Raw genomic sequence first — 11,090 nt, 5'->3', positions numbered from 1 at the left:
CTGACATGACAGCCTGAATGTGATTGCATGTGCACAGACAGATCATTACGGCCATATTGCATTGGGAACAGACACTCCATATACTAATATAGCCCTTTTCATAATCACTGAATACCTCAAAATACCTTATAGACAATGATATGCTTTTATAGAAACAACAGCACTTAAATCCAAGTGCTGTGTTCAATTGGAAATGAAATGAAATGAAGAGCACTATAGAATTGTAGAATCCCTGCAGTGGAATCAGGCCCTTTGGCCCAACAAGTCAATACTGACGCTCTGAAGATCAACCTACCCAGACCCATTTCCCCACCATATTTTTCCTATATTTACCCCTGACAAATGCACCTAACCTACACATCCCTGAACACTATGGGCGATTAGCATGGCTAATTCACCTATCTTACACATCCTTGGATTGTGGGAGGAAACCTACCCAGACACAGGAGAATGTGCAAACTCCACACAGACAGTCGTCCGAGGCTGGAATTGAACCCAGGTCACTGGCGGGTATAACTGGTTGTCTACCCATCACCTCAGATTTTACACTCTCACTGAAGATGAATGTTCAGGTGAAAATCCAGCAGGCATGAGGTAATCCGACAGCACAGACATTTACACCTGAGTTTTTATTCATCCTGACAGATTTCACAAACATAACGCTGTTTCTCATGTTGTGGAGCATTGTCTATAGCATTTGATATTGAAATTATGGTGCTGACAATAGAGGGTGGGTGTTCGTTGATTGATAAATATGGGATCAATCTTTGCATAAAAAGCACTCCAAAATTCAGCATTTGTTTCAATTCTGGGTTTATCTGTACATTTGCTTCCAGTGTGTGTTCTTTGATACCAAATAAAGAATCTGATACAATAAGAGAAAATGCTGGAAAAACTCATCATTTCTGACAGCATCTGTGTAGAGTGACAAGCAGAGTTAACTTTTCATGTCCAACGTGACCCTTCTTTTGAGTGAGATCAAGATGTAAAAAAAATCCAGTGAATAAAAATAGTGTACAATGGGCAGGTCACCCACGAGCATTGTTCCTGCACCTGTGCTGTAAATGAAAATATCCAGAAGGAATCTGTGCTGGTGGAAAGGAATACAGGATATCAGCAGAACAACAACAAAGTCACTGCCAAGGACAGAGCTACAGTAAAAATTAGACTGCCATTTCAGTTCATTTTATTTTACTAATATTTGGAATCTGTTTCTACTCTTCTCATTCAATATATTTACATCACGAGAATGCTGAATGCAGCTTTAGTTGTCAAAGACACTGAGGTTACTCAAAACAGTCACAAAGTGTCCATTCTGAAATTTTGGTTTAAAAATATAATCTTAAAGTAAATAATATTTTGTGCAACAAAGACTTACAGATGCTGGACATCTGAAGCAAAAACAGGAATTGCTGGTGAAACTCAGCAGGTTTGGTACCATCAATGGAAGAAAGCAGAGTTAATGTTTTGTGTCTGGTGACACTTCATCAGAACTCAGAACCAGCTCTGATGAAAAGTCATCAAAAACTATTAACACTTTGTTCTTCCCTCGCATGCTGCCAGAACAAGCTGAGTTTCACCAGCAGTTTGTATGAGAACATTAAATATTTTCTTTAGTCTATATCACTTGGGTAGTCCAAGATGCTTGGACTCAGAACTAATTCAAAAGAGCCAATAATTAGGCATTGGCAGTGAGTTCTCCGTTTCACATGTAATTTGTTTTTTCTGTCAAATTTTCCGCTGGTAGTTCAATCATCTAGTTGATAGCCATGCATACTAAACACAATATTTAATGGAAGATGGTTGTGTTCTTTAAATGTATCCTATTTAGTGGTTCCGCTATAATGATTACAGACCCAATTTTAAAGGTGGAGTCTGTGATCATGATAGCTCAGTGACACCCCAGCTGGTGCATTGACCCATTGACACAGACTTATTCACAATATAATTTTGATTATTTTTCTTCTTGTACTTATGTACTTCCTGTGGCAACAGCTCATGTCCCTGGGGGAATTGTCATCGCCTTGCAAACAGGTGTGAAATGTGTTGATAATTGAAGATATAGCACATCACCATACCTGCACCTTCCTCTTTCTTTACTTTCAGCTCCTGCATTTTGAGAATGTGTCCAGGGACAGTCCCTGGTATCACCATCTGGCTTTTATTATAAAGACAGGTGGATGTCAATGACCTGCAATATTCACCCCTTTGACATTCCTGCAAAGATTAAAGAATGCCTCTGCAGAAACATTGTCTATCTGCTTGGAGATTCCACCATGCGACTGTGGTGTGAATATTTGATTCAGTTTGTGCAAGGTTAGGCCATGTGTCTCTTCTGTTTTCTGTGTAAAGATAGTATCCAAAATCTAGCATTATTGGGATTGAAACTATGCTGCTTTTCACATTCTCCCAGATTTTGATCAGATAATCAGTAAAATCAGACCAGTAATTAGGAATTAGGAGTTTGCTATTACTGTCATGTTTTATTCCTTTTTTCTTCATTTTTTCTGGAGAAAGTTAAATTACAGAGTTGACAGCCATGCTTAGTAACCCGTGTGACCATTTGTGAGGTATTTGATGTTATCTCTTCTCATTATTTCAATTGTTTGACAGTTAGACTAGTTGATTCGCAATGCTTTGTGCCGAATTAATGCATTTCTGTTCCTTTTGAATGTGTCCATTGGAATCTGAATGATGTGAAATAATGTAAACTGTTTTGATTTTCTGAGGACTGTACCTTCTGTTTTCCTATCTCTGATCCAAACTTCAGACTTGGAACCAAAGCTGATAAATTCTATGCTCTATGCGTGGAATTATATCAACTCTTTTGATTCCACTTGTCTCTTGGTCTTGACTTGTGGTGTTTGGTCTGAGGTCTTGCTGTAATACTGGGAATTCTGCGTTCACCCTTCTACTCATAAGGAACTCTGATGAACATCCATTCATTTAAAACGTTGACCTATGATTCAATAAAAGATGTGTGGGGTAGGCTAGAAGTTATTAAGGTGTACAAATCCCCAGGACTGGATGGGATCTATCCCAGGTTGCTGAGGGAGATGAGAGAGGAAATAGCTGGGGACCTGACAGATATCTTTGTGGCATTCTTAAACACAGGTGGGTGCCAGAGGACTGGAGGGTTGCTCATGTTGTCCCCCTGTACAAGAAGGGTAACAGGGATATTCCAGGTGACTACAGAGCAGTGAGACTAACGTCAGTGGTGGGAGAAAGTACTGAGGGATAGGATCTATTTATATTTCAAAAAGACTGGGCTTATCAGTGATAGGCAACATGGTTTTGTGCCGGAGAGATCGTGCCTTACCAAGTTAATAGAGTTCTTTGAGGAAGTGACCAAGTTGATAGATGAAGGAAGGGCTGTAGATGTCATATACATGGACTTTAGTAAAGCGTTTGATAAGGTTCCTCATGGTAAACTAACAGTGAAGTCACATGGTGTGCAGGGTGTTCTAGCTAGATGGATAAAGAACTGGTTGAACAACAGAAGGCACAGAATAGTTAAAGGGCGTTTTTCAAAATGGAGAATGGTGACCAGTGTTGTTCCACAGGGATCAGTGCTGGGTCCACTATTGTTTGTGATATACATAAATGATCTGGAAGAGGGCACTATTGGTATGATCAGCAAGTTTGCAGATAACACAAAAATTGGTGGAGTAGCAGAAAGCATTAGGGACTGTCAAAGAGTACAGGAGAATATGGATAAACTGGAGAGTTGGGTGGAGAAGTGGCAGATCGAGTTCAATCCAGGCAAATGTGAGGTGATACATTTTGGGAAGTCTAATTCTAGAGCGAATTATACAGTAAACAGAAGAGCTTTGGGAAAAGTTGATGAACAGAGAGATCTGAGAGTTCGGGTATTGTATCCTGAAGGTGGCTGCACAGGTGGATAGCATGGTAAAGAAGGCATATGGTATGCTTGCCTTCATTGGACGGGGTATTGAGTATAAGAGCTGGCAGGTCATGTTAAAATTGTACAAGACTTTGCTTCAGCCACATTTAGAATACAGTGTACAGTTCTGATTGTCACATTGCCAAAAGGATGTGGATGCTTTGGAGAGGGTGCAGAGAAAGTTTACAAGGATGTTGCCTGGTATGGAAGGTGCTAGCTATAAAGAGACGTTGAGTAGGTTAGGTTTGTTTTCAAAAGAAAAAAGGAGATGGGGGGGGGACCTGATTTAGGTCTACAAAATCATGAAAGGTATTGACAGGGTGGATAGAGATAAGCTTTTTCCCAGGGTGAAGGATTTAATAACGAGAGGTCACACTTTCAAGATGAGAAGTGAAATGTTTAAGGAGGATGCACGCGGCAAGCACTTTACTCAGAGGTTGGTGGGTGTCTGGAACACGTTTCCAGCAGAGGTAGTAGAGGCAGGCATGTTGGATTCAATCAAAATGCGTCTGGACAGACGCATGAGTAGGTGGGGAGCAGAGGGATACAGATGCTTAGGAACTGGGCGACAGGTTTAGACAGTAGATTTCAATCGGCTCAGGCTTGGACGGCTGAAGGGCCTGTTCCTGGGCTATAAATTTTCTTTGTTCTTTGTTCTTTGTAAAATTAAATTTGAATCACTGTCTTTAATCAGGAACAACATTCACTACTCTCTCTATTTGTCCATTGCCCTGTGTATGAAGACGTGAACCCTTTAGTGACATGATTGGTTCCTAATTTTGCTGTGAACCTCTTAAACCCTGTATTCACAAATTGCACACTCTTGTCTGATACAATCTCATTTGGAAAAGATTGTCTTCAGTGCTTTGATCACAGTCTCCATTGTGGTGGAGTTAAGTGTAAAAACGTCTACCCACATGGAATAGTGACCTAACCTGGTCAAACCTGTACCTCCTGAAAGTCAAATATGTCTAGTCCCAATCTTCACCATGGCTTGACTGGGAGACTAGTAGATACTAGGCACCGTTGGTGTCTGTCTATTGATTGCACATGTATTGCAGAATGATATAGAATTCTCATATTTTAGCAAAAAGCCAGGTCACCATGCAGACAGTTGTGCATAAGCCTGACACTTGGATATTCCTAAGAGCCCTTTGTTCAATTGACAAAGAAATCCTTCCCTCATGCACTCTTGTATTACCAGCATGTGATTGAAAACAAGGCCAAAATCTTACTCTGTTATTGATATTGGTGAACATCAAAGGAAGCACTAGAGATAAGTTTGCCCCTTATCTCTTTTTTTTAAATTTACTCCTGTATGTAGTATTTTTCATCTGTTAACTACCACCTGTATGATTTGATTTTGTTTTCTCATTCAGCATTTCTATAGCAATTTGATATATGTGAATGTTTGTTAAATCATTATAATGGGCATTTAAAAGTCAATATTACAGTAGATATGGTGTCACAAATAGACCAGAGCAGGCAATGAACTTTTCCTCCTCTTCCTTCCTGACATTGACATAGTTGACCATACCATCCTTCTCCAATGCCTCTCCGCTGTTATTTAGTGGGTGATTGCTCCCACCTGATTCCATTCTTATCTCTCTAGTTGTAGGTAAAGGATAATTTGCAATGGCTTCTGTTTCTGCTCTCAAACTGTTACCTTTTGTGGTACCTTGGGATCAATCCTTAGCTCCCTCCTATTTGTCATTGACCTGCTGGCCCTCTACATCTAAGTGCATGTCATGTGTGTCCACATATATACTGATTATGCCCATGTCCGGTTCACCACCATTCTCAAATCCTTCACCAGTTTTGAATTGGTGCCTATTTAACATACACTGCACAAGAAGCAAAACTTTCCTTCAGTTAAATATTAGGAACATGGAAGATATTTCTTTTCCAGTTCCAAACTCCTCTTTTCCCCCTGCAACTACCTGCAATTAAACCTATCCATTCACAACCTTTGAGTCTTACTAAATCCTTTTACATATCCATGGTGTCATTAACATGAAATAAAAACCAAACAAATTGCAGATTCTGTAAATTTGAAACAAAAGCAGAAATTGCTGGAAAAGCTCAGCAACTCTGGCAGCATCTATGAAGAGAAATCAGGGTTAATGTTTTGGCTCAAGTGACCCTTCCTCAAAACTGCTGGAGTTTGATAGATTCTGAAGAGATACAAAAGGTAACAGTTTGGGATCAGAAACAGAAGCCATTGCAAATGATTCTCTGGCTACAATTTGAGAGATATGCATGGAACCAAGTGACAGCAATCACGCACTAGAAAATAGTTGAGGAAGGGTCACTTGGCCTGAAATGTTAACTATGATTTCTTTCTACAGAATCTGCCAGACCTACTGAGCCTTCCCAGCAATTTTTGTTTTTGTTTGTCATTAACATGGTCTATTTTCACCCCCACATTTTAATTGCTCCACTATGAGTGGCTGTGCCTTTAGTTATCTGGGCACGAAGCCCAGGACTACACTCTTAGTTACAATATGTCACATTCTGTCACTATGTGTCACTTTCTGCCTTTAAGATGTACTAAAGACCTTCATCTTTATCAAGGTCTTGACCGTATGTACTGAAACAGTCTTATCAGCACATTGACAAATTTTACTTAAACTGTTACTTGGGATGTTTCACTACTTTGAAGGTTCTATATAACTTGTTCGTTGCTACTTTAGTTTGACGGTAGACAGGCAGGAGGCTGGAAGAACACAGCAAGCCAGGCAGCATCAGGAGGTGGATAAGTCAATGTTTCAGTTGTAACCGAACATCCTGAAGAAGGGTTATGTCGAAGGGTTTGTCTCAAATGTAGACAAATGGCAAGTAGTGTGGATGGTCAGCCACAAGATGGAAAGAAATTGGAACCTCGCACATTGTTATCTGTCACTCTAAGTTGTAACATTCATGTTAAAAAGAACATCGCCACAGCAATTCCTGGAACCACTTGGGGCATCATTTGCTAAATTAGCTGGATGGCCCATGTGGGTCAAATTGATGCCAACAACCCAAGATTTCAGTCCCCATTCAGGTTGAAGTGGATTCAGGATTTGCTACCCTGTCCGAGCCATAGTGGTGAGGCACTGTGGATCAGGTGTAACTTCAGGCAGAGAATTCAAGGAGGAGGAGAAAGCTAGGCAGTGGCAATATTTGGTGCAGAGGACAGGAAGATGGGTCAGTATTTGTTTTGGTCAAATTGGGCATTTTAATTGCTTTGGGATTTCTGAGCTTCCCAGCTGAGCGGTATTAGCCCTGTCACTGCAGTAATTCACAACTTCAGTGCATCTGCTAATGAAATAGGAGAGAAAATTCCAGACTCTCCTTCAATATCCTGGAGAAATATTCAGTGGACATCCACGAAACATGGAGCTATGTTCTGTTCCCTGGCCCTGACAACTGGAAAGTGAGCTGTTGTCAATAGGATAGAGGTCAAATACACTCAGCTAAGTTCATTTTCTTCAGGTTTGAATACCCCTTGATGTTATGGGGATTTGACAGTGAGAAAGCCAGGGACATGAGGTGCTGCTGCAAGCCTGAGTTATGGGATTGTCTGGGGATCATATTAATGCCACAGGACGGTAAATATATGCCAGTCCTCAACACCGAATGACTTTTCAGAAGTTACAATATTTGCTGAATGACAAACAGAGTTGTGGAGTTCATTCCAAGACCATTAGCCACATAATAAAAATACAGTTTGACTTTCCAAGTTTCTATCAAGGGACAGGTGTGATGATATATTGTGTTGAAGAAACGACTATTCATGACCTTTTAATGTTGGCATCAACGTACAAACTGCATCTTCTGAGCTTGTGAATTTCCACAAGTTGCTGAATGGTTTGCTCTCCTGCATTGTTAGACTATAAGACCAGATCCAAAAAGAACAGAAACAGGCTATTCAGCCCCTCAAGCCTGCTCTGCTGTTCAATAGTATCATGGTTATAGAACATGGAACATAGAAAAATACAGCGCAGTACAGGCCCTTTGGCCCTCGATGTTGCGCCGATCCAAGCCCACCTAACCTACACTATCCTCCATATGCCTATCCAATGCCTGTTTAAATGCCCATAAAGAGAGAGAGCCCACCACTGCTACTGGCAGGGCATTCCATGAACTCACGACTCGCTGAGTAAAGAATCTACCCCTAACATCTGTCCTATACCTACCACCCCTTAATTTAAAGCTGTGCCCCCTCGTAATAGCTGATCCCATACGTGGAAAAAGGTTCTCAAGGTAAACCCCTAATCATCTTGTACACCTCTATCAAGTCACCCCTAAACCTTCTTTTCTCCAATGAAAACAGCCCCAAGTGCCTCAGCCTTTCCTCATACGATCTTCCTACCATGCCAGGCAACATCCTGGTAAACTTCCTCTGCACCCGTTCCAGTGCCTCCACATCCTTCCTATAGTATGGTGACCAAAACTGCACACAATACTCCAGATGCGGCCGCACCAGAGTCTTATACAACTGCAACATGACCTCAGGACTCCGGAACTCAATTCCTCTACCAATAAAAGCCAGTACGCCATATGCCTTCTTCACTGCACTATTTACCTGGGTGGCAACTTTCAGGGATCTGTGTACATGGACACCAAGATCCCTCTTCTCATCCACACGACCAAGTATCCGACCATTAGCTCAGTACCCCATCTTTTTGTTACTCATACCAAAGTGAATCACCTCACACTTACCCACATTGAACTCCATTTGCCACCTTTCTGCCCAGCTCTGCAGCTTATCTATATCCCGCTGTAACCTGACACATCCTTCCTCACTGTCAACAACTCCACCGCCTTTTGTATCATCCGCAAACTTGCTCACCCAACCTTCTAGCCCTTTCTCCAGGTCATTTATAAAAATGACAAACAGCAATGGTCCCAAAACAGATCCTTGCGGAATACCGTTAGTAACTGCACTCCAAGATGAACTGACATTCCTCATATCCACTTTACTGTTTTTCCTGTAACCCTCGATTCCTCTCTATGGAATCAAGAATCTATCTATCATATCCATACATATACACAAGGACTATTCCCCGACAACTCTTTGGGACAAGGAGATCCAAAGACTCTCAGAGGAAATGCCGCCTCATCTCTTAAATTGGCTCCTGTTTTTTCTGGGATGATGCCCTCAGGTCCTAGAATCTGTCATGAGCGAGACATCCTCTCAGCAATTACCTTGACAAGCCCCTTAAGAATCCTATATGTTTCAATGGGATCACTTCTCATTTTTCTCAACTCCAGTGAGGAGAGCCCCAGCTTGCTTGGCCTTTAATAGCTCCATACCAGGGAGTCACCATCCTAGTGAACCTTTTGCTGGTTCAGTGGTTAACACTGCTGCCTGCCAGCCCCAGGGACCTGGATTCAATTGTACCCTCAGGCAAATGGTGATGTGCAGTTTGCACATTCTATGCATCTCTGTGTGGGTTTACTCCAGGTGCTCTGGTTTCCTCCAACAGTCCAACGATGTGCAGATTAAGTGGATTGGCCGTGCTAAATTGCCCTTAGTGTCCAAGGATGTGCAGGCTAGGTGGATTAGCCATGGGAAATGCATTCGTGATAAGTTGCTCTTCAGAGGGTTAGAGTGGACTTGATGGGCTGTATGGCCTGCTTCCACACTATAGGGATTCTTAATGCAGTTTTTCTCCATTTCTTTTCTCCATCAAAAGAGACAGCAAGACAAATAGATCAACAGAACGAGAGAACAAAGGGATCATGTCATGGAAGAGAAACAGAGTGATATTTGCAGAGGAAATTTGTTTCTGTCCAAAGCAATTGGGTAGAATTGGTAAACAAAAAATTGCCTGGAGATCAATATTTCGTTGACTCTGAATAAATTATTTTGAATATCAGACAATGAACATTGATGTTCACCGGGACGTACTTCCTCTGCATTGCCACAGAGTGATTTTCAGTCTATGTTCACTCAGTCAGACTGAAGTATTCCTCACAGGGGGGACTGCAAAATCTGTCACAGTTCATTCTCCCCAGTCTCACCTGTTACTTTGAGATCAGACAGACCAGCATTGGCAGAGCACCAGGAACAGGTCAACAGTCTGGCTGCCTCTTTATTGGAGAATTGTCCATAAATTTAAGGTGGTGATAGGTCAAAGAAAAGAAATTGTTGACAGAATAAGTGAACGTATATTAATGGGACATAATTAATGTGTTTACTGCAAGGTGCCTATGTATGATTTATGTCCTACTCAACAATCACAAAAATCTGTGGCTTTGTCTTGAACGTTGCTGATGAAAATGATGTTTTCTCCAAGTTTCATATCTTTTAACATTAGAAATATTATAGTTGAGCAGCTTGTATCTTTTGTTTTCTATTTTAGACATCAAAAGATTGGACCTTGGCAATCCTATCAATGTGGGTCCTCTTCTTGCTGTGAACTTGGAGAACAACATCGTGGTAGAATATCGCCCTCATGGCCCTCCGATCCAGTTCAGTACCATTACAAGTCAGCACCTACAACTCATTTCAAATAAACTGGATGAGATTACAGGAGGGAGAAACATAGTTATAGCCATTACCTTAGTGGCCCATTTCACCCTTTTTCCTGTTGAAGTCTATATTCGAAGAATACAGAATATCAGGAGATCAATTCTCCAGTTACTCGACAGGAGTCCGGATACACTGGTTGTAATAAAGACGGCCAATGTCCGGGAAAACCCCCCACAGATCGTTACCTATTACAGTGACTGGTACGCTTATCAGATTGATTCAGTGATGAGGAAGATATTCACAGGTGTCAACGTGGTATTTGTAGATGCCTGTGAGATGACCATAGCACATTACCTTCCTCACAATATACATCCTGGGAGAATTATTATAAAGAATGAAATAGATGTGTTTCTTTCATATGTGTGCCTTTCTACACAAAGATAAACACTGTCTTCTTCCACTTCTGGCAGTCCTTTGAAGTGAGGAGGACACTTGCCCATGACAAAGATCTGTGTATGGAATTTTAAAATGGGAATACTGGATTAGTGGTGCTGGAAGATCACAGCAGTTCAGGCAGCATCCAACGAGCAGCGAAATCGACGTTTCGGGCAAAAGCCCTTCATCAGGAATAAAGGCAGTGAGCCTGAAGCGTGGAGAGATAAGCTAGAGGAGGGTGGGGGTGGGGAGAAAGTAGCATAGAGTACAATGGGTGAGTGGGGGAGGAGA

General features: G+C 41.5%; 1 pseudogene; it reads left to right on the top strand.

Moving 5' to 3' along the window:
- Nucleotides 1-711: 711 nt before the first annotated feature.
- LOC140485859 (NXPE family member 3-like) lies at nucleotides 712-10,808 on the top strand (annotated as a pseudogene).
- Nucleotides 10,809-11,090: the final 282 nt, after the last annotated feature.

Source organism: Chiloscyllium punctatum, chromosome 15 (assembly GCF_047496795.1).
Source record: "Chiloscyllium punctatum isolate Juve2018m chromosome 15, sChiPun1.3, whole genome shotgun sequence".
Taxonomy (NCBI): Eukaryota; Metazoa; Chordata; class Chondrichthyes; order Orectolobiformes; family Hemiscylliidae; genus Chiloscyllium; species Chiloscyllium punctatum.
Note: the sequence above shows the minus strand (reverse complement) of the source record. Positions and strands in the feature narration are given on the sequence as shown.